Source organism: Emydura macquarii, unplaced genomic scaffold (assembly GCF_026122565.2).
Source record: "Emydura macquarii macquarii isolate MOO-44397 ecotype Brisbane River unplaced genomic scaffold, CSIRO-AGI_Emac_v2 contig_2897, whole genome shotgun sequence".
Taxonomy (NCBI): Eukaryota; Metazoa; Chordata; order Testudines; family Chelidae; genus Emydura; species Emydura macquarii.
The window spans coordinates 50,492,913-50,517,238 of record NW_027133034.1 but is presented as its reverse complement, the minus strand read 5'-3'; the positions used below and the strand labels follow the sequence as shown (position 1 = coordinate 50,517,238).

Below are 24,326 nucleotides of genomic sequence, written 5' to 3'. Positions count from 1 at the left end.
AGCAGTTCATATTACAATTTAGAGTTTGTGCTGTGTGTGCAAACCTGATTGATTAAGGGCTTGGCATGCACAACCCTAACTGATTCAGCAGGTAGTGCATATAAAACACTTTCAGCTGATTTCATCTTACGGTAGAGAAGGGTTCATGTGCAGCTACTCTTCTGCCTCATCCTTATTAGCCCCAAGAACTCCCAAATAAGCATTTTAAAACTCTAGGAAATTAATATAGAAAAAAAATAGTTGTGAAGTCATTGCTATATCAGCAACACACCTGATACTAACCCACAGAAGTGAGAAAATGAAAAAACTAAGCCATCTGGCAGCGCATACCCTCCACCCAGAGCCATGCCTTACCATTTACCACAACTTCTTCCCTTCTAAGGATTGTCAGCCTTTTATCACATCTTTTATCTGACATCCTGCACACAACCTTTACCAAAGTACTCTCTTTCAGTACAACCAATTACTGCAGCAGTCATCCATAACTACTGGTGTTAGGGGAGGAGAATAATCTAATCTAGTAGAGAAGTGTATTCAGAATGGCGAAAGGGGAAATTATGAAAATTCATCCAATACAGTATAAGGACACTTGAATGCTTCAATTTGAAGCCTTCTCTAGTCTTTAATATCCTTTTAAAAAAACAAAACCCATATTGGTGATAGAGTAAACTTTTAAAGCTCTTTAAAAATTCAAGAGCTGAAATGTATTTTGGACTTCCTTACGTTCCTCTAAGAGCAATGTCAGCAAGTAAGTCTTAAATTGTAGGACTGATGGATACCAACTTAAGCATTTGGGATAGGTAGTATTCTTACAAACTGACAAGGCTTTTCTAGACCCAGATAAGCCAGTGTTTTGGGGAAAGACGCATCATAAGATATGAAGTCCAAAGATTCCTTCACCAAATAAAATTTAGATCAATTAGATTTCATGCTGGATTGCTTTTCATGCCTATATGGTAAATTTTTCCACTAATTACCCACAGTAAAAAAATAATACCCTAATAAGTGTACCCAAAATCAAATTCTAACTCGTTGTCTTTGCTGTGGGGAAACCATCTTTCTAAAGAGGAAAAAGTCATTTTATAAAAGTCTTTCCTATTTTAGTCAAGGAGATAACCTGTGATTTGGGTGGGAGCAAACATTAATTTTCTTGTAAATTAATCTGTGGATTGGTTGGTTTGTTTTATTGAATTTATTTATGGGGCAAATGCTAAAACCCCTGGACAGAAAACAGTTGGTAACCAGATACCTACTGATATCTAGTGTGATAGTGGTTTTGATTACATGTATAATTATACTGACTGCCAGTTTTGGGAGTTGGGAAGGAATTTTTTATTGGTGTGTGGTGGGGGGTGTATTACCAGGGATCTTTTTTCCTTTTGTTTCATCTGGAGCATTGAGCACGGAATCATCCATTGGGATCAGATGGATTTATCCCATGTAATCAGTTTCCTGTAGTAATGGGATAGGGACAAATTGAAGGAGTGAGGTATGTTGTCTTCATTGCCTTCTTACAAATAGAAGAAAATAATCTGGACCGTGTGTAGTCTTTATAGATGAGTGACTCATGCACGCATGCTTATTAATAAATAAGTATATTGTTTTTTTATGCATTAGCTTACCTAATCTGTTTTTGTTCTTGTACCACATCCAGCAGTGTGGTATCTAAACACCTTCGAGTTTTACTTAAGTGTATTATTTGTATTACAATAATGTTTAGGAGCCCAAGTGATAGACTTCATGCTCTGCAAAATGGTCCCGGCCCCCAAAAAGCTTATTCCTTTATGCTCTCAACTTCTGGTGAATGGTTGCAGTATTGTCAACCCCAAATGCTCCATACTCATGAGACTGGCTTAAAAATCATGAGGTTTTTTAATTTTCATTTGCATTCTAGTATTTGAGCCTTTAAGATTCACTTGTGTCATGTTTTCAACCATGAGAGTGAAACTTTTTTCTTAAAATAAAACAAAAAGCCCTCAAACCCATAAGCCCTGACTGAAAGCTTCAGCTTCTGGAGACAAAACAACAAATATCTGGACATTCAAGGTAAAAATGCAAGAGTTGGCAACAATTCTATGCGGGTCAGGGAAGGGAGAGAAATCAGACTTCTAATTTATTATTGATGACCAGGCCTGTCAGACTTGTTGAATATGTTTGCTAGTTTTTGACAATATTTCTAGATCTGCAGATGTGTGGGTTATACATGGAATTGCAACTTCCTGTTAAAAATTAAGACTGTTTGTATGTGCATTTGTGAACAGACAAATTGACCTACATTAAGATAAGATAGAGATGTGCATTATGATTTGTTTTACTCACGATTTTCTTTGCCACCCCCCATCTTTACATATGCTTAGAATAGAGAAAACCAAATGAATACCACAAACACAGAGATAAAATTATGTAGTTATCTAAGATATTTGAAAAGATTTTACGAACATTTTATGTGATGTAAATAGTAAGGTATGTCTGTGAACGTAATTACATAGTTTGGTGGGTTTTTTAAAAGAGCTTATGAATATAGTTATGTATTTTTCACAAAGAAAGCAGCACAGTTTTTACTTTAAAATTAGCCTTCTGTGACTCTTTTGATTGAGACCATTGCACTTCAAACATGCTCGGTTTCCATGTCCCTTGAAGACTGTGGAGTCTACTCTCTTAGCATGCTGAAGTATTTGTTATTCAGTTGGGCTATGTCAGCAGTTGGCACTTCCCTTACAGCTGGGGCTGATAGCACCACTTATTAGTAAGGTTGCCTGACACTTTCTGTTATATGACCCCATTTTCAGTTGCTTATAACTTTGCCAAACGTCAACCATTTCAATTAAAAATTTTCATGTCAGGTGTCTGTTTCAGGCTGTTTTGTTTCTGAAAACGTCAAACAAAATGGTTTAGTCTGTGACAGATGTGGCAATTTCTTGCAGTATCCTTACTGCATTGTTTATGTATTATTGTGGGCTGGGATTGTATGCAACTTCTCTAGTGGGCATAAGCTTTCGCGGGCTGTAACCCACTTCGTCAGATGTAGGAATAGAAATCAAATAGCAAATATGTGTGTATATATATATCCAAGACTAAGGAACAACAATGGGGAAGTAGTTGAGGCCTATTCATAACCATTGATTAGGAGTTGAGAATGTGTGAACGGTGACAATTACTTCTTGTAATGAGAGAACCATTCCAAGTCCCTATTTAGACCCAGTTTGATCGTGTCAAGTTTGCAGATCAGTTCAAGTTCAGCAGTTTCTCTTTGAAGTCTGTTTTTGAAGTTTTTTTGTAGAAGTATGGCAACTTTCAAGTCACTTAGAGTGTTCTGGGAGTTTGAAGTGCTCTCCTACTGGCTTATGAATGATGTGTTGGAGATGTTCTGTTGTTTTCTTTGTTGGGCCTATCCTATAGTAGGTGACTTCTGGGTACCCGTCTGGCTCTGTCAATTTGTTTCTTCACTTCTCCAGGTGGGTATTGTAGTTTTAAGAATGTTTTACGGAGATCCTGTAGGTGTTTGTCTCTGTCTGAGGGATCGGAGCAAATCCGGTTGCATCTTAAGGCTTGGCTGTAGACAATGGACCGTGTAATGTGTCCAGGGTGGAAGCTGGAGGCATGAAGATATGTATTGCGGTCATTTGGTTTTCGGTATAGTGTGGTATTAATGTGACCATCCTTTTATTGTAGTGTCCAGGAAGTGGATTTCTTGTGAGAGAACTGGTCCAGGCTGAGGTTGATGGTGGGGTGGAAATTATTGAAATCCCGGTGGAATTCTTCGAGGGACTCTTTCCTGTGGATGGTCACAAAATTAGCAGATACTTTTGCCATTAGTGTCTCTGGGCCTCAGTTCCCCATCTGAAAAATTAGAATTTTATACCTTCATCTCCGAGGTGTTCTGAAAATAAATTAATATTTGCAAAGCACTCAGGTATTATAGTGATGAGTGTCAGAGAGAAGCCCATGAGGAAATTAACAATTCTGTCTTCAAAGTAAGATTTAAGTAGTGTGCAGTAACTAAGGCATGAGGTCACATATTGAGCAATGGGGATAAAATAAAATATTGAAGAGCTGCTCATTAATTGAGCACCATTCATTCTGTAAACTGAATTAGTCAGAGGTTTTGTGGAAAAAATGTGACCATGTAATTAAAAGCTGTTCCATAGTGCTTATGCACACACGGGCTGAATCAAGGTTGCACAGGCAATCTTAATTCCGTCATTTCCTAGCTTTTGAGTGCTTGACTTTGCAAACTTAATATTCTAAGAACTATTTTTTTGGAATTTTGTATAGAAGACATCATAAGATCAATGGAATACAACACAATCTGAGTAACCATGTTAGTGAGCTCTAAAAATAAAATTTACTGACACTAATAACTAGGTGCTCTAGTTTGTGTGCATTTGTAACATACTTTATATTAGTTCATATTTTAAGTATAGACATATTGCTATTTTGAAAATTTCTAATGTATGTTGCGTGCGTAATGTGCACCATTAGGTATGTGAGTGCATAATCACGGTCAAAACATTAATGTTCTTGATGCATCTTTAAACTGTCTATCATCCAATTTTACTTTGATTGGATTTGTAAAATGTTTCTTGATATTTTAGATAGACAGGATTTTTCCAGCTGCTGTAGTATCATTGCATTAGAAAATAAAACTTACGATATGTGTTAAAAATGAAGTAAATCCTTGGCATAATTCATAGTAGAAGGAATAACTTGCCTTAAAATATTAAATGAAAATGTATAGAATCAGTTGTGAAATAGTTGGAAGGTTCCTACTTGCACTGATTTTTTTGCTATATAGTATTTATTTTCTACTGTTAGTGCTTTTTCATTATGATATATTAAATGGAAGGGTAGAGGTGTAAACTACTATATTGAAGGTTCTGATCATACACGATGAGATCCAATGCCCTAAAGGTGATTGGAACAGTGCAGGACTTGGTTCAAAATTAAATATTACTTTTTATTAAAGCTCATCTTGTAGATTCAAATTAATAAAATGCTCCTGAAAATTGAAATCTGATAAAGCAGAATTTGGAGTATAATTTGTGGAGAAACTGTCGACATTCACCTATTGTAGTACTTGGCAACACTTCATGCAACACTCTGAACCAAGTCTACTGGTTTAAAAGCTCTGTTGTGCTTTATTGGTAAAAGCGTTACATTGAGTGGCACCTGTTATCTTGTTTCACAAGAGTAGAAAACAAAGATGTAGTCAAGTTTGATGGCTCCCTATTAATTGGGCAAATTACACAGATGAGAGACCAAAAGAGAAACACTTTAAAATATTTTTTCAAGTAATTTTCTAATTGAAAATAAATGGAGGATGAAGGCTAAGGAGGCCATAAAGAGTAAAACACACCTCAAAACTGCTGAGAATAGCATTACTCTGCTGGGATGAAAGTCATCAAGGCATCCATTGTAGAAATTGGTTTTAAGCTTTCTGGACATTACATGTGGCTATTTGTGCTCCCTGTTTCCATGAAATGGGAGTTAAATGGAAATATTACTCACATAGGGCCGACATTTTCTTTCTATCATAAATTGACAAGGTGGGTGAAGTAATATCTTTTATTGGACCAATTTCTGCTGGTGAAAGACACAAACTTGAAAGAAAAAAAGCTTGTCTTTCTCATTAACAGAAGTTGGTCCAATAAAAGATGTTACCTCACCCAGCTCGTCAATTTATGATGATAGAAAACATCAGCCCTATGTGAGTAAGACAAGCTTTTTTCTTTAAAAAAATTTGTGGTTTTCACCTACAGAAGTTGGTCCAATAAAAGATATTACATCACCCACCTTGTTTCTCTAATATCCTGGGACCAACACGGCTACAACTACATTGCATGCATTGCATAAAGTTTCTTCAAGTAGATGCAGATGCATATCCACTTAGTGATGTGTGTGCGCCCAGCATGCTGGAGCTGGAGACTTGGCTAGCAGTATCTTTACGAGGCATGAGCACCACCCTTCTAACTGTGGCCCCTCCCCTGGCTATATGAGTTGGTGCTGCCCCAAATCCCCTCCAGTTCCTTCATATCGCCCATGGCTGGAATTGGAGGTCTGTATGATTGTAAACACACAACCTTGCAATTAGTCTTAGCCTAGTTTTTTACTGTGTATATAGTTTAGTATTGAGTATAGTGTTAGGTTAGCTCTAGTAGATTTTCCCCCAGTGATGCTCTCACCAGGATTTAAACGCTGTCCTTCATATGAGAGAATGACTCTTAAGAGTGATCCCCACAAACTGTGCCTGCTTTATCTTGGCAAGGTCCACCTCCAAGAGTGTTTTTTGTTCTGCAGATTGTTCAAGAAAAGAACTCCGGTGGCCTGGACCTTTATCCTCAAGCACCTGCTTGAGTAGGCCATGCAACCTGATCTGGTACCGAGGCCTTCATATAGTCAATGATCACTCTGAGTGTGTGGTCACTTCATGTTTGTGAGCAGGCACCTCTCCAAAGAGGTGGAGGAGCCATTCTCCGTTGTCTGTTCTGAGGAAAAGGTCACAAGACCAATCAAGACCACTCTAGGTCTTGGGGTGACTCTTCTGCCTCCCCGAGGAAAAGCACTGACTAGCATGGAGCTGGTGCTGGCAGGCAGGATTAGGCACATTTCTCTGATCCTTTCCCCAGTACCCGAGTGGGAAGTTCAGAAACTCTGTACCGTTGACTCTGGTTCTGGCCTCCAGGAGTCTGAGTCTGGTACCGACTGTCTGCGTCATTGGTATACCAAGTAGCTGCAGACTTCCTCTGCCTTTCAGTTTCAACCTCAGAATTTGTCCAGGACTTTACCACGGCTGTGCCATCTATAGCCCCTCCAGTGGAGCAAACTACTGTATCCTGGGGTCTGTTGGCACCGCATCCCAGTGCTCCCCTTCCAGTAGTGGGTGGTAGAGCTTTTATCAGAATCTGTAGAGGAACTCTGGTACCAGGAACCTCCTTGTCACTGCTGAAGTTGGTGCTGCACATGCTCCCTTGGCAGCTTTCTCCACCTGTGGTGTCAGTACAGTTGGACCCTTTGGTGTTGCTATTCACGTCGGGACCGACATCAGCTTTGGCACCAGTATGTTCAGTACTATCTACATCTGAGGCATTGCTTCCTGCCTCATCCTGGATGACAGATGAATTGGATTGCCTACTTACTCTCTCTGGTCTTTCTCTGCCTTCATCACTGGGGTCCAGGGACTCCTCATCTGAGTCAAGGTCGTTGTTGTCCCGCTCTGTCACCCATCGAATGCTGAGGACCGCTAATCGACTGTTATAGTCCCCGATGTTGGTTTACACCTCATGGTTGGGACAGAGGTCCCTGATTCAATGCCTACTTGGCCACTAATTCACATGATTGGCCTCCTTGGAATCAGTGGGATGCCCCTCATTCATGGTGGTTCTGCTCCTCATCTTGTTCAAAGGTGAAATCACCCATCAGATCTACAGTGGTGTCTTCAGATCAGCTGTGCGCTCAGACATCAATGGTCTTCCTCCGCACAGTGCCTCCAGAGCTCACTTTTCCAGATGTCGTCCCTGGTAGAAGATCTGGCTTTGGCTCAAGTAAGGGCCTCATCCCTATCTCCGAATGAAGCTGTATTACTGGGTTCATCCTTCCCTTTAATTCCGGGGGACTTTAAGGATGTGTGGATGTGTCCTTGAGCAACTAGGTAGAGTTCCTGCAGGAGAACGCCCATAAATTGGTGGATATTTTACTGCCCTCTGCCCCTGAGGGAGTTGCCCTCCCGATCAACAACATGCTCCTTGAACCGGCCAAAGCCCGTTGAAATACACTGGCTCCTTGGTACCACCAGCAGCTGAGCACATGGAAAAACTCTTTGTTCCAGTTCAGGGATTTGAGGGGTTCTAGTCACATCTGGCCCTGAATTCCATGGTAAATGAATCAGCAGGGCAGATTCAAATCCAGTCCCAAGGAGAGAGAGACTATCCGATTTGAACCTTATGGGCAGGGAAATTTACGCATTCTCATCTCTACATATGTGAATCACTAATCAACTGGCCCAGCTGTCCAAATATGACTTCCTTAATTAGGCAGCTATGTCCAGGTTTGCAAACCAGCTGCTCGAGGCCTTGTGCGAGGAGTTTCAGACTTTTGTCAAAGAAGGCTGCTTTGTGACCAAGACTTCCCTGCAGTCTACCCTTAACATTGCAGACAGAGTTATGGCCTCTGTGGTCACTGTGCGGAGAGCTTCCTGGCTACTAAATTCTGGCATTGCACCTGATATCCAGCAGGCCATTGAGGATTTGCTTTTTGATGGCCAAACCCTGTTCTTGGACAAGACTGATGACACTCTTCAAGGACTCTAGGACTACCCGTAGGTCCTTGGGGATGTACAGCCTGCTGGTGCAGAGGCACCATTATGGTGCTCAGCAGCAGTATTACCTGCAGCATATCTTTTGTGCAGCCTTTTCCCCTAAAGCAACAGGACTACCCTAGGTCTCACAAGAGAAAGTGGCCGGTCTCGGTTCGATCAGACTGGCTTGCTTTTCCAGAGCTTGGGCCTGTTTACTTCAACAACTGGGTCCTAGATACTGTCAGATGGGGTTATGCCATCCAGTTTGTCTCCACATCACCCCTCATCCACTTTCCCCATCCTTTTTCAGGAACCCTTCTTATGAGAGTCTGCTAATCAAGCAGGTCAGCTCTTTGCTGCAGCTGGAAGCTGTGGAAAAAGTTCTGCTGGAACACCAGGGTCACGGCTTCTACTCCTGGTATTTCCTGATATCCAAATCCAAGGGTGTGATGAGACCCATCCTCAATCTTTGTGGCCTCAACAAACATATAAAATATATGAAGTTCCAAGTGATCCTTCCTGTGTTATCTCAGAACAACTGGTTTGCTGCTGTGGATGTGGAGGACGTCTACTTCCATGTGGCCAAGCCACAAGAAGTTCATTCATGTCATTGTAAGAGAACACCAATACATGGTCCTGCTGTTCAACTTCTCTTCTGCTCCCTGAATATTCATCAAGTGCATGGTTGTGGTTACTGCATATCTCAGGAGACAGGAAATCCACATCTTTCTGTACCTCAATGACTGGCTACTGTGGGGCATATCCAGAGAGGAAGTTCTTGCTCACATCAGGATTGCATTGCACTTGCTTGGCTGTCTGGGCTTCATTCTAATCACTGGAAAGTCAATCTTGGCTCCTGCTCAAAAAATAGAGTTCACTGGGGCTCTGTTAGATTCCACAAAGTTGAGTGTTCCTGCCAACTGACTGTTTTCAGGCAATTTGATGCCTCTGCCTCAGTCTGCAATCCCAGTCTTCCACAACAGTCCAAGTATGTCTGAACCTGTTGGGGCCACATGTCCGCTTATATGCAGATTGTATGATCCAGATTGTGACGCTGCGTCTCCACCGCCTCAAATGTGGCCCACAATGGTTTACCGCCCCAATCTTCATCCTCTGGACAGACTGGCTCACCTCCCTCTGCTAGTCCTACACTCCTTGCAGTGGTGGACATACCCTCAGAATTTTTGTCTAGGAGTTTTTCACCGACCAAGTCAGTTGTTACTGATGCTTAATTGTTGGGTTGGAAAGGGGTTTGCCCCTGGGCTTACTGAAAGTACAGGGACTCTGGTCGGAGTGGGAGGCATCGCTTCATATCAACGTGCTGGAGGTTCAGGCCATCCAGTGCATGCCAGGCCTTCCGGGATTGGGTCAGACACTCAGTGGTCCACATACTCACTGCCAATACCACGGTGTTGTACTATGTGAACAAACAAAGGGGAGCACGCTCCAGGTTGCTCTGCCTAGAGTTGATCGATCTGTGACAATTTTGCATCGAGGAAGGCATTACTCTAAAATTAAGAAAAAAATAGCTTTGTTCAGAGTCCAGATTCACAGCAAATGATGTCTGAAAGATCAATAATGGAAGGCTGAAAAGTAGTTGAAATTCTAAGCAAAAATTTTTACTTAGCATTTCTACTTAAATGATGCTTTAAAAATGGTATGCTGGGGCTCAGTATATATCCCCCCTTTTGTCTGCATTTGGGATTTTAGGGACCAGTGTCCGTAGTGTTAGCTATGATTTACATTGATCTAGCGCAATTTGTACCTTTGCACTGGTATAAATTACTTCCATGCTAGGCATTTTCATTCTACATCAAATATAAGAAGCAAGACCCTATGTATTCCATAGTTCTGTCACTACAGAAATTGCTGTGTAATCCACCCTGTGTTGCAGACCTGTATTCTAGAATCCTGGTTTTCATTTTAAGTGTGTTTTGGTTTGTATGTTTCCAGACCTTATGGCTGCAAAAAAATCCTTGAAAGCTTCAGAGTGTAAGCTAATAAAGCATCATCTTCTTGGGTCAGCAGACAGCTTAAACCAATGGCTCAGAAGTGTGACATGTCCAATACATTTAAATTGGATGTTAGTTCTGAAACTTACAGGTGGCAATTTAAATATTAGCTTTTAAACAATTTCACTACTGATCATTTTAGCATACACACAGAGTGGGGTAAGCACATCCGAACTGCCCCCTACCTTCCCCACTCTTAACTGCTCCCTACCTAATTTGCCAAAGTCTCCAGCTTTACCCTGGACATCTTCTATAATGCTGTTACATTATCCGTTCTCAGATCTTTGGCATATAGAAAATGTGGGGGCAATGTAAAATAAAATGCTGAGTCTCTCTCCTTCCTGAAATGTGCTGGAGCTTCCTAAAGGGCCAGAATACTCAGAAATTCTGTATAAGGCTTTTGTTCTCTTGGTAGTATCTGACTAGTACTTACATGGTCCTTAATGCCTTTAGTATCTGGATATATTCTAGGTAATGAAAAGTAACAATTACAAAACTCTCTCACTTCCCCCACTTGTAAAAGTAAAAAATTGATTAGGATTTTTTTGCAGACTGGTAGTTTATCAAAGAAGACTCCAAACCATCTCACCATCCATCTCTTTGACAACATATCGAAAAGTTAGTTCCAGTCTGTTGTTGGAAAAGTGCCAATAGCAAGATTGGGGTACTTCTGTGCCACGACTGTAGAAACACCTGTTTTTCTATGATGGCTCTACCATCTGCAGCAAATGTACCACAGGTTTTGGCAAGAAATTTGTCAGTGAAGCAAATCAACAGATGTTTTATGATGTCTTCAGCTGATTTGCTTGCTTATTCAGTAAGATGAAGGAAAACAACACTATGTAAGATTTAATATCAACTGCTGCTTAGATAACCTTTGATAATCAAGGCAGACTTTCTGCTGAGGATAGTAGATGTATCAGTCAGGCCATCAGTTTGAGGGCAGGCATATATGATCAATTGGCCATTCCTAAAATTTCAGATCATGTTACAGAACTTAATTTTTTTCTTTGTGTATTTTGGAGTTAATGTTATTAGGAGTATAGTCTAAATAAGGCCCAGTTAATCTGATTTGTACTTTGTTGGATAGACTTTTAATTACTGTTGTAAATGAAATTGTTGGCAAACAGAAGATGGCCGCAAACTGACCATCTTATACACAGTTGGAGATATGGAATGACTAATTGTCCAACTTTACTGTTTTCGCTGCATCTTTGTTCTCATTGAGGATTTGTATTTGAGCATTTGTGAGTTTCGCTAGTATCTTATATAGTCCCCGGGGTAGACTTCCTTCTTAGGCACTTGGATCCCACAGTCTGGCCTTTTAGACTTTGAAACCAGTGCCATTGCCCTCCCAAGCCCCAACTTGCTTAGTTCCCACAGAGCCCACCTGGATGTGGGTGCTCTGTTTTTCATAGTTCAACCCTTCAGGGACAACTTGGCAGTAAAGCAAGACACAGATTTTACAAAGGAATTTCGTAAACATTTTCCTCTTTAAAAAGTATAAAAGAATTACCGATTTATGGAAAGTGGCAAGCAGTTGTGAATGCAACCCAACAGGTCTGATCTCATCCTGTCTGTGAATTTCTAGGCCAAGGCAGAATCTTTTGCCTTTGTTCTGTCTACCAAGTCTGCATACAGGGGGCAATGGAATGGCCTCTTGCTTAAAAACTAGCCTCCTTTTGAAACCATCTGAGTCATTTCTGCCCATGTGCTTTGGCTGGGAGGCTTCCCAGTTCAAGGTGCCCCCCGTACTGGTTGGCTTCTGCATTGAGAGTCAGCTGGCCCAAGGAATTGGTTTGGCTATTAAGGATTCAAATAAATGGACTTGCTAGTTGAAACCACAAGTGTTATCGTTGGGAAGAGTTATTCAGCACTGTTGGTTCTTAAAGATACTCTCATTGTTAGTCCTCTTTGAAGTGTCCCACCCCGTAGCGTGAACTCACCATGTCTAGACTTTGTCAAGATTAGGCTAGATTTCAACACCACCGGGATATTTTAGTCCAACATCAGGATTACAGTACAGAATGAAGGTTGCAATTGCAAAATGTTGTTCTCAAATCAACATGGAATTTACACTTTGATTCAGACATACCTCCAATTTGTCACAACTACTAATGCCCTGAATATTAAATTCTACTTTTCATAATTATTTTCTACATAAAAATACACTATGTACGTCTTTACATATTGTAAGTATTTTTTAAAGTGAATATGTCTTGAGCATATAGGTAAGGGACCAGCAAAATGTAGTTGTTGAGAGGGTAGCCTTTATCTAAAAGTCAAACAATTATCCACAATTTTCCAGCATAATTTTAATTAGTTGATTAAAGTGCAGCTATACTTTGAAAAGGGACTATAAAAGGTCATTGTAGTATTCTCTGTATATCAGTGGCTTCAGTATAAAAAAATTCACAGTTAAAAATAGTTTTCTGACTACTAGTCTTGCAAAACCCAATCTGGGATCTAAAAGTCAGTTTTCTTTCTGACTTGGACATCACCATCATAATGAAAACACCACAGTTATAAGTTAGTTAACAGTTCTGATATTGAGGATTCAGAGTAAGGAGTTGCTGGAAAACAAGAATTCCATTTCATAAAAAATATTCGAAGTTTCAGAATTTGGTTCCATTCCTTCTCAGGACAAAACGGAGACCTTTTACAATTTTCCACAAAAAAATTCAGAGAATGAGACCCCAGAATAACAAACAGCCTGATGGTTTGGGCACTTACCTGGCATGTGTCTTGGTTCAACTCTGCTCTGCCTGATTCAGAGCAAGGACTTGAACTTCAGTTTCCCATGTTCCAGATTAGTGCCCTAGCCAGCATGGTACCAATTATTCTGGAGTGGGGTGGAGGTGTCTCTCGCGTGTTGATCAGAAAGTCCATTTAGGGCTTGAGAAATTTTCTTGATTACAGTTTCATCGAAATGCACACATTTCCACACACGCACGCACACACGCATACAAAAATGTTCTTTTGAGTTCTTGCTCATGTCTATTCCATGCTGGGTGTGTGTGCACTGCATGCTCCTCTGGCACTGGGTTCTTCCCGGCACTTCTCATCATATCCAGTGTTGAGGAAGAAACACAAAGAGCCGCACACTGAGAGAGGGTGCTCGCTGGTGCGGAAGAGGGACAAGCAGGGAGAGGCCAGTACAATGAGAGCCATGTTGGGCCACACTGCTAACTCCTGGAAACGGCTGCGATACTAGCAGTCTGATGGTCCCCTCGATCCCAGAGGCCTTTCAAGTGGCAAAGGACCTCTTCTCTCTTCTGGTACAACTGACACAGAGAGGGCAGACAGCGGGATCTAGATGGGAACTGGGATCGTCGGACCCCTTCCAAGTATCTACGGCTCCCTCTAGAGGCAAATCAGCCATGGTCCCAGTGTGGCAATTATCACCTTGGCACTGGCCCCCTGTAACTGTGGCACCGTGTGGACAGAAGCTCCGTAACTCTGGCACTGCATGATGGCAGAAGTCTGGACAGTTCCACCCTGGTCACTGAGGGATGACTCCTCTTTGGAATCTGAGGGAGAAGTTGTTGCTCTGCCGAAGGCACACCATTGCTATCCATCCTACATGCCACCCAACTTCAGCACTGGGTCCCTGGTCGGCATCTGGCCAGCAGGCCACTGGCTGATGCAGTGGCTGTAGTGGAACCTTTGGGGGTTTTCCCCAGTACTGGGACCCTCCTCCCACTGCTCCTTCTTGGTGGCTTCAGGGAGATGAACTACTGCCCTCTCCTACTTGGCACTGGATCCTGACTCCAGTACTGATATCCAGGAGATGGCCCCAGTGGAACTGGTGGAAGTGGAGGACCAGGAAAGAGCCCCTCCTCTGGTGCAAGCCTTTTCCTCATCATCCCTAGATAAGGCTGTTGTGGGACTCAGTAACCTGCTTCTGCAGGAAGACTTTAGGGCCCACAAGGATCTTCTGAAGTGGATAGTGGCAAACCTGTGTCTGGAAATTGAGGAGTTTTAAGAAATCAGCACACAGCCTCATTGACATCTGGCTGCAGCAGCTCCCTCCAACGTGGCCTTGCTCATCAATAAGGTGATGACGGGACCAGTAAAGAACCTATGGCAGCCTTCTTCTCTGGCCCCCACCTCAGAGGGCAGAGAAAAAGTATGATGTACTGGTGAGTGGGTTTGAATACCTGCACTCACATCCCTCCCCCCACATAACCTGGGGATCCCTAGTGGTCATTGCAGTGAATGAGCAAGATAGACAGGCCAGTCGAGTGCTACCCTGAAGAATAAGGATGCAAAGATATTTTTGGGAGGAAAGCTTATTCAACGGGTAGCCTTCATCTACGTATCTTCTATCAGCAAGCATTGCTTGGGAGATATGATTTTAATCTTTGAGACTCCTTGTGTAAACTTAAAAATTCCCTGCCACAAGAGGTGAGACAGGAGTTTGTGGCCCTTCTAGATGAGGGCAAGAATATGGCCAATACCTTCTCCTGGCAACTCTGGATGCTGCCGACTCAGTGGTCAGAACAATGGCATCAGCAGCTACCAGGAGGCGTTGTTCTTGGCTTCAGTCCTCCAGCCTTGAAGTCCAGCAGTCTCTCCGGGTCCTCCCCTTTGCAGGCTCCTCTTTTAATTTTTTTTTTTTTTTTTTTTTGAGCAGACAGAAATGAGGCTGCAGAGCCTGATGGATTCAAAGATCACCCTGCGTTCCTTGCGCCTTTACACCCCCCAGCTGCCCGGAAGCACTTCAGTGGCCAGCAACCTCCTCGGTTCTCTGCGCCACCTGGACAGGAGCCCTATAAGAGAAAAGGAAAAGGTTACAAATGGCACCGATCTCTCCCATCCACCTTACCCTCCCAGTTAGGGTCCCAGAGATACTCTGGTGGGCCTAAGCAGACCTTTTGAAGGTGCACCCAAGAATGCTGTACCGGTCACCATCTCAGGTCTCACCCCCCCTTTTATTTTGGACCATCTTTCACTCTTCAGCTTGGTATGGGCATCCATAATGTTGGGTCCTGAGTACAGTGACAGTTAGTTATACCCTTCAGTTTCTATTTGCTCCACCTTTCTACCCCCATCTCCAGCCCTTTTCAGGGACCCTTCTCACAAGCAGCAACTTGTCCTGGAGGTGCAATCTCTCCTGTGCATGTGGGCTGTGGAGCAAGTTCCTCAAGACTTGAGAGGGAAGGGATTTTACTTGTAGTATTTCCTAATCCCAAAGGCCAAAGTGGAGCCTCGGCCCATCCTGAACCTGTCACCTCAAGAAGTTAAGTTCCGCATAACTGCCTGGCCTTCATCAATCTCTCCCTGGATCCAGGAGGCTGGTGTGGTGCCCTCAATTTAGAGGATGCATACATTCACATTTCTATTTTCCGTGGCCACGGAAGATTTCTCAGGTTTGTGGTGGGTCATTGACACTTCCAATTCACCTTCCAATCCACTTCCCTTTGGCCTATTGGCAGCCTCATGGGTTTTCATGAAGTGCATGGCAGTCATAGCAGCCTTCCTCAGGTGTTGAGACGTACAAGTCTACCCATACCTCGATAACTGGCTGGTCAAAAGCCAGTTGCAGACTCAGGTACGGGACAGCATCAGTACAATCCACAACACATTCCAGCTGCTGGGTGTGCTGATGTGAACAAAAGTTGACTCTGGTCCCGGTTCAGAGACCAGAGTTTGTCGGGGCAGTGCTCGACTCAACCCAAGCCAGAGCCTTCCTGCCAGAGGCCCGATTCTGGTCTGTGTTGGAACTAACTGAGAGGGTACAAGATTGGCAGTGCGCCTGATACCAGCGCATATGCATGTGACTTTAGAGGGTGCTAGAGCCGGCCCAATGGATACCACTGAGGGAAAAATCTTTGGCAACTGTGCGTCATACACTCACATCTAGTATGGAATGGACATAACACATCTCGAAGGAAATATTCTGGTTTAGTGTTATGACAGATTGGTGTAAGCGTTGTGGTTCTTGTACTTTGTTTAGATTGTGTTTGGAACCTTCACTATGAATTTGTAGATCTTCATATGTATAAATAACTCACTGCAAGTTAATACAAATCTATACCTACGTGATATTTTCCAAACTTTGTACATCATGGTTTTGGACTTGTATTATAGAGGCGCATGTTGTAGCTCCATGCTTTAATAAATTTTGGATTTCTTTTAAATTTAACCTTTACTCTGAATTTGGGGGTTTATACTCCTTGGTTTTAGGTTAATTTCAACATTCATGTAATGTGTTTTACTCTGAATGTGCAGTACATATTATCAAATCTAATGCCAGCTTAATTGTAATTCACGGACAAAAATTCAGTTAAGTGTTAGCTTATCTGGTTTGCAACTTTAACAAGTTAACAAGCTAATGGAGCTTGTTATCCGGCAGTTTCCTCCTTTAAATTTTTAATGTTTTTGTGAAGATGGCCTTAAGACTGTGTCCATAACTCTGTAAAATAGAGTGACAGATATTCACCGGTACAAAAATAGTAACATCTGTTGTGGATTGAATAAAATACAGAAGAAATGATGCATGCAATCTTTCAAATCCAGATTTGATTGTACCTGTGGTGAAGTTTTCCTCTGTTCTGCAGATATGACCAGACCTATCAATTTCTGGTGAATGGCTTTAGCGTATTCTGGAGAATTTCCAGTTTACTCTGCCTCCTGGTGACAGCAGTAGATGATCTCCAGACCTGCTTTTCCCCAGCTACTGATTGTAAGAAATAGGAAATCCTTTTGAGATTTTCAGTTTGGTTCCAAAATTGTAGGCAGGGGTTGTGTAATAAATGTTGGCGCTTCAGAACAGACTCCTTAAAGGAGAACTTCTTAAAAGATAAGTAACCTTTGAAACTGGGAGGAAGACTTGCATGCTAGAAGTTGCCCTCTGCCTTTTAGCCTTTTTCCCCCAGAATTTTCCCAGTGATCACCAGATTACAAGAAACCGCTGACTAAGGTCTGGTCTACGCTACAGAGTTTGGTCGATGTGAGGCATCTTGCATTGACCTAACCCTGTAAGCATCTATACCAAAATGTAGTGCCCACTGATATAGCTTGCCTGCTACACCAATTTAATAACTCCACCTCTATGAGAGGCATAATGCTTAAGTTGATGTTAGGTTGATGGAGTGTCATTGTAGACATTGCGTTGCTTACATTGAATGTTGCTGCCTTTCAGAAACCTTCCCACAATGCCCCACTCTGGCAGTTAAATCAGTGCAAGTGCTCCTGGTGAGGATGTGCACTGCCAACACAAGGAGCATAGTGTGGACACAAAACCGTTTTAATTATTGCGGTGGCTGAACAGTGACATAATTTAGGGCTATGTCTACACTGACGGTGGCAAATTCACCACCGTCGGATTTTTGCGGTTCGATTGAGCGGTAGTGAAGACACACTCAATTGATCCGGAACTTGATTTAATAAAATCACCACCCCAAAAAACATAGCGCTGCGTCAACGGGTATGCATTTCCTGTCGGCACAGCGCAGTGGAGACGGAGCGCTAAACAGAAGTTACTAAGTCAATGGGAGTTACACAAGCTATGCAGGGTAGCTTGTGTAACTTCTGTTGACTGCTGCCGAATTTCGTCGGCAGTGTAGATCAGGCTTAGATCAACTTAATTTTGTAGCGTAGACTTGCTCTGAATAATAGAACTAGGAAGGTCAAGAATGAGTCAAGTGCAGCACAGTGTAACACAGTGATTGCAAGGACAAAAGAAAAGACGAGGATTAAATTGGAATGTTGGACGCCACCCCTTAAACAATCAGGCTACCTCTCCACTGGTAAAAAAAGGTGTGTTTCTTCACAGCAAGGTAGCTAACTCCTATTAGTTATCTCCACTAGGCTTTTACGGTGAGATAAGGCATAGGTAGTTTTTACTGCAGTGTAGCTAGGCAAGGCTAGTATAGGAGCACTATGTCCCATGCCAGTTATAGTTGGGCTCTCTTAGCTATATCACTGTAAAAATACCAGTGCCTCATCTCCACTAGGATTTTGGAGTAAGGTAGCTAAGGCATGCTAGTTACCTCACTTTAAAAGAGCCAAATTTTGGCAGTGAAGACAGCCTTCGAGGGACTGAGTACTTTTTCAGCAGCCATAGGAAGATAAATGAAACATAGTTTTGGATTGTAAAGCACGAGAGAGCTAGCAGGAGAGGTATAGTTCTGTTAGTGTATTTTGGGCACTTAATACACAAACTTGCCTGTTTTCCACTTGACCCAAAAATGCCACCTGATCAGCTCCCATCAGAAGTTTAATTACACAAAATAATTGTAAATCGGCCTCCTACACTGTTTTGAGATTACCTTCGTCCCTAATATTTGCAACAGATTGCAGCAAATAGGAGTAAAAGAACTAAAAATTGTTATTGTTACTATTTCTTGTAAAGAATCTTGCCTTGCCGTAAAACTTTTAAATTAAAAAAGCCACGTCTCTACAAATGATTTTGGAAGGACTTTGGGGATGAAAAGGGTTTTCATGAAAATAGTTCAGACTGTAGTTATCTTTTTCTGAAATAATGATTAAATAATATCCAGGAACAAGGAGGCAATTTACAAATTTTATATTGTTAATCCTGAGCCTAGTTTGTTACATTTTACCCATTAAAAAATAGGGTAAATAGTTTTTATTAGTCAGGAGAATAAGGTCCTTTTGTTTTTGATTGTATGTTATTTACAGAAGGGAATACACACAGATGTTGCTGTTAGGAAATAAGGACTGTTCAGGTAACAAAAAGTCTAAATGTAATTTTGCTAAAGAGCCGTTCCAAGTTGTGAGCAATTTGCCCTTTTTCAAGTTACTTTTAAAAATGTATAGAGCGTATACTCTGTGGCTCAGAATAACATTTGAGGGTGGTGGATATTAGCTGTTGTGATCAGGTGCCTATAGTACCTGATCTCCTAGTGACAGATCTCCTAGTAACTGCCCTCCAGTTCTGGTGAAGTCGGTAATTATGCAGTAAAATGATCTGACACTTGAAATGGCAATTTTTTAAAACCAGTAGGCACTTATTACACCTTAATTTATATCTGTCACATTCATAATTGGCTATTTGTATACTATTTCTTCTATTCAGTTCCATGGTACAGTATATGGATTCTACTTACATATCACATTTTTTAAAATCTATTTTGCTACGACACTTGTGTGAGAATGAGCGTTCTCATTCGATGTTCTTCAGTTAATTAAGCTTATTCTCCATGTGGAAATTATCCTCCATCTGGGACATAATTATTCATATAACAACCAGTTTTGATTTCACAGGAGGATTTTTCTAGATAGGAAATAAACAAATGACCAATGAAAAAGAAATATCAAGTTAATATTCCTGGTCGTGGAGGAATGCAGAAAGTGTGACACGCCATAATTTTTTCTAAGCAGGATATTTAACAACTTTTACAAGAAGCAAGCAGTCTTATAAAATTGTTTGGACTTCTTTAATTGGCATTTTTATGCAGAAAAATAGTTCAAAAAATCAAAATGCACGAATGCTCCTGCTGCTTCACAGCAATGATTAACTAAGTACCATTTCCATGACTGTGTGTTCTTGTTGACTTCAATAGAACTGATAAAACCAGTTGGCACCCATGCATAGCAGACAGACCAAGGATTTAATCATTAAAGACTGAATTAGCTGCTTACTGGCATTCAAGACTGAATTGCAATGCCATGGAAGAGTGTGTCCTTTCAGGACAGGTTGAGATGCACTGAAAACTTGCACTGCAGTTGCACGTTCTGTGGATAAATGGGAGTTCAGTTTTCAGGGCTGTGAATTTGTCACCTTAAGATTTTAATGTTAAAATGAGAAAAGCACAGTTATGTATAGGCAGAAGTAAATAAAAAGTCACGATGGGTACTCTGGCACTAGAAATGGAGGAAAGGATGTTTGCCAGATACTCTCCCTTTTTGAGTAAAACACTAAAAACATTTTATCACTTAAATAGTAAACAATAGTGAGAGAGGAAATATGAAGGGAAATTTTATTTTGAAGCTCCTCTCAAGTTGTAACCAACAGCAGAGAAATAAATTTATATTCCACATACAGTGGAATTTGACATTTATCATCCCCCTTTTTTTTCTTTTAAAGCAAAAGCTGTTTTTATGGACTCTTTTAGCACTTGGGGTGTTTTGCTTGAGTAAGGCTGCAAGTAATTTTTTTTGGTAATATTTAGAATGTTTTGAATGTTGGTAATCCAGACTTCAGCTAGTTGTCCATTCTGGAGGAATCAGACATAATATAACATGAGAGAAAAATCAACAGGATTGTGGTGAAGTGTTTTCTCTTCCCCTGTTTTTTCTTTGTATTTGTGCTACCTTGTAAGCTTTTTTCTGTTAAATAATTTATTTGGGAATTAAATGACTGGCATCATTTCATGTTAATGAGTACCAAATTGGTATAATGCATTAAATGAATGTTGCATATTCTTAAATGAATTAGCTTAAGCTAACATTTATTAGTAGTAATATTGCTTAACAGCAAGATAAGCTATCCACACTGTTTTAAAATTCACATAAACATGAGGGTAGGACACTAATAGGAAAAAAAGGTTGTTTTGCATATTGCTTACTAAAATTACCACCTGTGACCCTGAACACTGGTATAGCAAAGTAAGCAAAACTGGATGTCCCTTATTAGAATAATACAATTGAACTCTGAAGAAGTATGTTAATGGACACTGCAAGGAGAAATATGGGAGTGAAATAATGTCAATTTTAAGTGAGCATTTATTCTCAGAGTTGTATTTAATCACGAATTGCTGTGGTGAAAGGGTTAGTAGAATAGCTTCATATTCTGGATAGCTAAAATATTTGCTTTTATGAATAAAGTAAAGTGCAAGCTGTGATCGTTGGTACTTAAGACACTTGTTTTAATTGAATCATTAATGCACTTAACAGATATGCTTGGCCTACAGCTACCTTAAGGAGTCATTCAGGACTAGCTTTGACACAGAGGTATAATTCCAACTGCAGTCTTTTGAGAGCTCCTAAGAGACAAGTGATTTCCTTATTAATTGTATGTTCTAAAGATGGAAATATGAGTGTGTAGTTGATTGTTCAAGTAGAGTAGTACAATAAGAAAAGCCATACAAGAGCTTGAAGTTTCAGCGATTAAGATTGTCTAAAATGTAAAGCTTCATGATTGTTTTTAAAAGACAAGCCATGTAAAGCTATTAAGTTATGGAGTATAAACTGTAAATATGAAATAAAAGCAAAAGAATGGAATGAAGTAATTCAGATTATAAATCTGTACTCCAGTACTAACTAGATAATACCGAACTTGCACCTTCTGTTCTACAAAATATAAGGGTATGTCTACACTGCAGTCTGAAGTCGATTTACTTTAAATCGACTTTCACCCGCCGAATTTTAGAAGTCTCAGGAGCGTGATCATACCACGCTCCTTGCGCTGGGCTCTTGCATCCCCACTTGCCACGCTTGGGTCGACATTCAAAGCAGTGCACCATGGGTAGCTATCCCATAGTGCAACTAGCCACAGAGGTTTTTGGGAAGCTTCTTGTCCTCCCATGTTGCAATGTGCTCCCTCCCACTCCCTTCTTGTCCCAAACAAACTGCAAACGCGTTTTTGCGCCTTTTTTCTATGCCGCACACACGCTATTGCCGGAGAGATATGGAGCCTGCTCAGCTCTGTACTATCATTGTGAGCATCACAAATACCTCACGGTTTATCCTGCAGTATTTTCAAAAGCGAGAGAGGAGCCGCAGCATGGAAAATAGCGATGTTACTGAGGCCGCCCTGCCACAAGCCATAAAGCAGAACAATTTCTGTTTGCTGCAAGCTGTCATGCATCATCTTCAGTCCATAGAGCACTGTTTCTGATCCTGGGAAACAAGCACAGATTGGTGGTATTGCATCGTTATGAATATGTGGGATGACGAGCAGTGGCTGCAAAACTTTTATATGCAAAAGGCTACTTTCTTTGAACTTTGCGTGGCGCTGTCCCCAGCTCTGAAGCATGTAAATACTTGCTTGAGACCAGCTCTGACAATGAAGAAGTGAGTGGCCATCGCTCTGTGGAAGCTGGCAACCCCAGTTTGCTACCGGTCAGTTGGGAATCAATTCGGAGTTGGTAAATCCACCATTGGCGCAGCTGTGATGCAAGTGTGCAGGGTCATCAATAGGCTTCTGCTAAGAAGGGTAGTGACTTTGAGAAATGTGGATGGGTTTGCCACAATGGGGTTCCCAAACTGTGGGGGGGCTGTAGATCGCACACACATCCCTACCCTAGCACCTGACCACCTTGCCACAGAATACATAAATCAGAAGGTATTCTTCTCAATGGTGTTGCAGGCCCTTGTGGATCACAGGGGACGTTTCACTGACATCAATATGGGGTGGTCTGGAAAGGTGCATGACTTGCGCATCTTTACGAACTTGGGTCTGTTCAATAAGATTCAGGCGGGAACTTTCTTCCCTCATCAAAAAATAAATATTGGGGATGTTGAAATGCCAATAGTGATCCTGGGGGATCCTGCTAACCCCTTGTTCCCTTGGCTAATGAAGCCCTACACTGGGCACCTGGACAGCTAGAAGGAGCATTTTGAATAACAGGCTCAGCAAGTGCAGAAGGCTAAGCCAGAGCTGCATTCCGTTCTGAATATCTCGGAAGGGTCGGACTGGCGTTACAGGCATGGTAAGCAAGGGGCCCTTCCATCGGTTATAGAGAGGTTTCATTAGCTTCCCTAGTTTTCTGATAATCCTGCCTCAGCTCTTTGATCTTAATGCGGCATTGCTGTGCGTCCCTGTTGTGCCCCTTCTCCAACATGCTGCAAGATATCTTCTCGTAGATATCTAAATTTCTTTTGCTGGCTCAGAGCTGAGCCAGAACAGACTCTTTGCCCTACAGATGGATGAGATCTGAGACCTCTGATCAACTCCATGCTGGAGTGTGTTTGGGCCATGCAGTCGCCATGAGCTACAGTTCAGCTACAAAGTTCAGCTACAAAGCTCTCTCCACGCTGTCAAAACCAGAAATGGAACTTCAGAATTTCCCGGAGTTTGAGAGGAGGAGCTATTTCCTATTTATGTGGCCATGTTACAGCAGAACGTGAAGGTCAGGAGCGGTCACAACGGGGCATTATGGAGGCCACTCCTGGAGGCCAATGGCGTTGATTTACTTTGCGCTCTGCCTCCACTGCTGGAAATTCGACCCATGGAATTCGAATTCAGTAAATTGCTTAAATATCAAATGTTTTCAGTTAAAGTGTAGTCCTATAAATATCAAATATACTACAAAATGGAGGATAAAATTACTTTTTGAAAAAGTGGAAGATGAGCTTTAAAAGTTTTTTTGCCAACTTTTTATATATTTCTCTCATTTTTTTGTCATAGGAGAGCTGTTTCTTTCCAAACAAAAAAAAAATTCAGGTTTTACTTATATTTTCATGGAACTCTATGATGGTAATTTAATATAAATATCTAGATAGCTTCTTAAGGAATAGTTTTAAAGGGAATAAAATCCTGGTAGAAATAGTATGGGTATCCTGGTTAATTTATATTAGAGATGTTGGTATAATTTGTATTTGTCCCACACCTTGTGTTGTCATTTATACCAGAGTGAAGCGTGTGTAAAAATGCTACCATAATTAGGGAGCATTTTTACTTCTTCTTTGTTCTGGTGTTAATGACAACACAAAGTATGGGACAACAATGAATTGGGCCCAATCTTATGAAGTGCTGAGTGCTTGACTTCATGCCCTTAACTCCCCATTAGTTCCTTGTAGAGAGAAACTACTTTATCAATAGTTAATTTAAAAAAAAACCAAACCCTATATTAAGGAACAGTATTCCCTATTGCTAGAGTACTACAGGAAAGATTTAGCTGACTGGTCAACAGGTTGAATTGGAATATCTGGTTTTTGGAAGATAAATTTAGATCCTAAAACTCTAGTCTATTAAATATTGATTCATGGAGAAATTGTTGACTCTGATAGACGGAGGAGAGTTAGTAATGATGTTGTATGACTGCTGATTTAATGCCATTTTTTATGTCTGTCTGCGATGTGGGTGCAATCTGGTAGTTAAACATTAA

The 24,326-nt window shown here is 41.3% G+C and overlaps 1 protein-coding gene across 4 annotated transcripts in view; it reads left to right on the top strand.

Moving 5' to 3' along the window:
- Positions 1-24,326, top strand: part of AP3B1 (adaptor related protein complex 3 subunit beta 1) — a 290,480-nt gene that overhangs the window by 110,194 nt on the left and 155,960 nt on the right. The window lies entirely within an intron of this gene.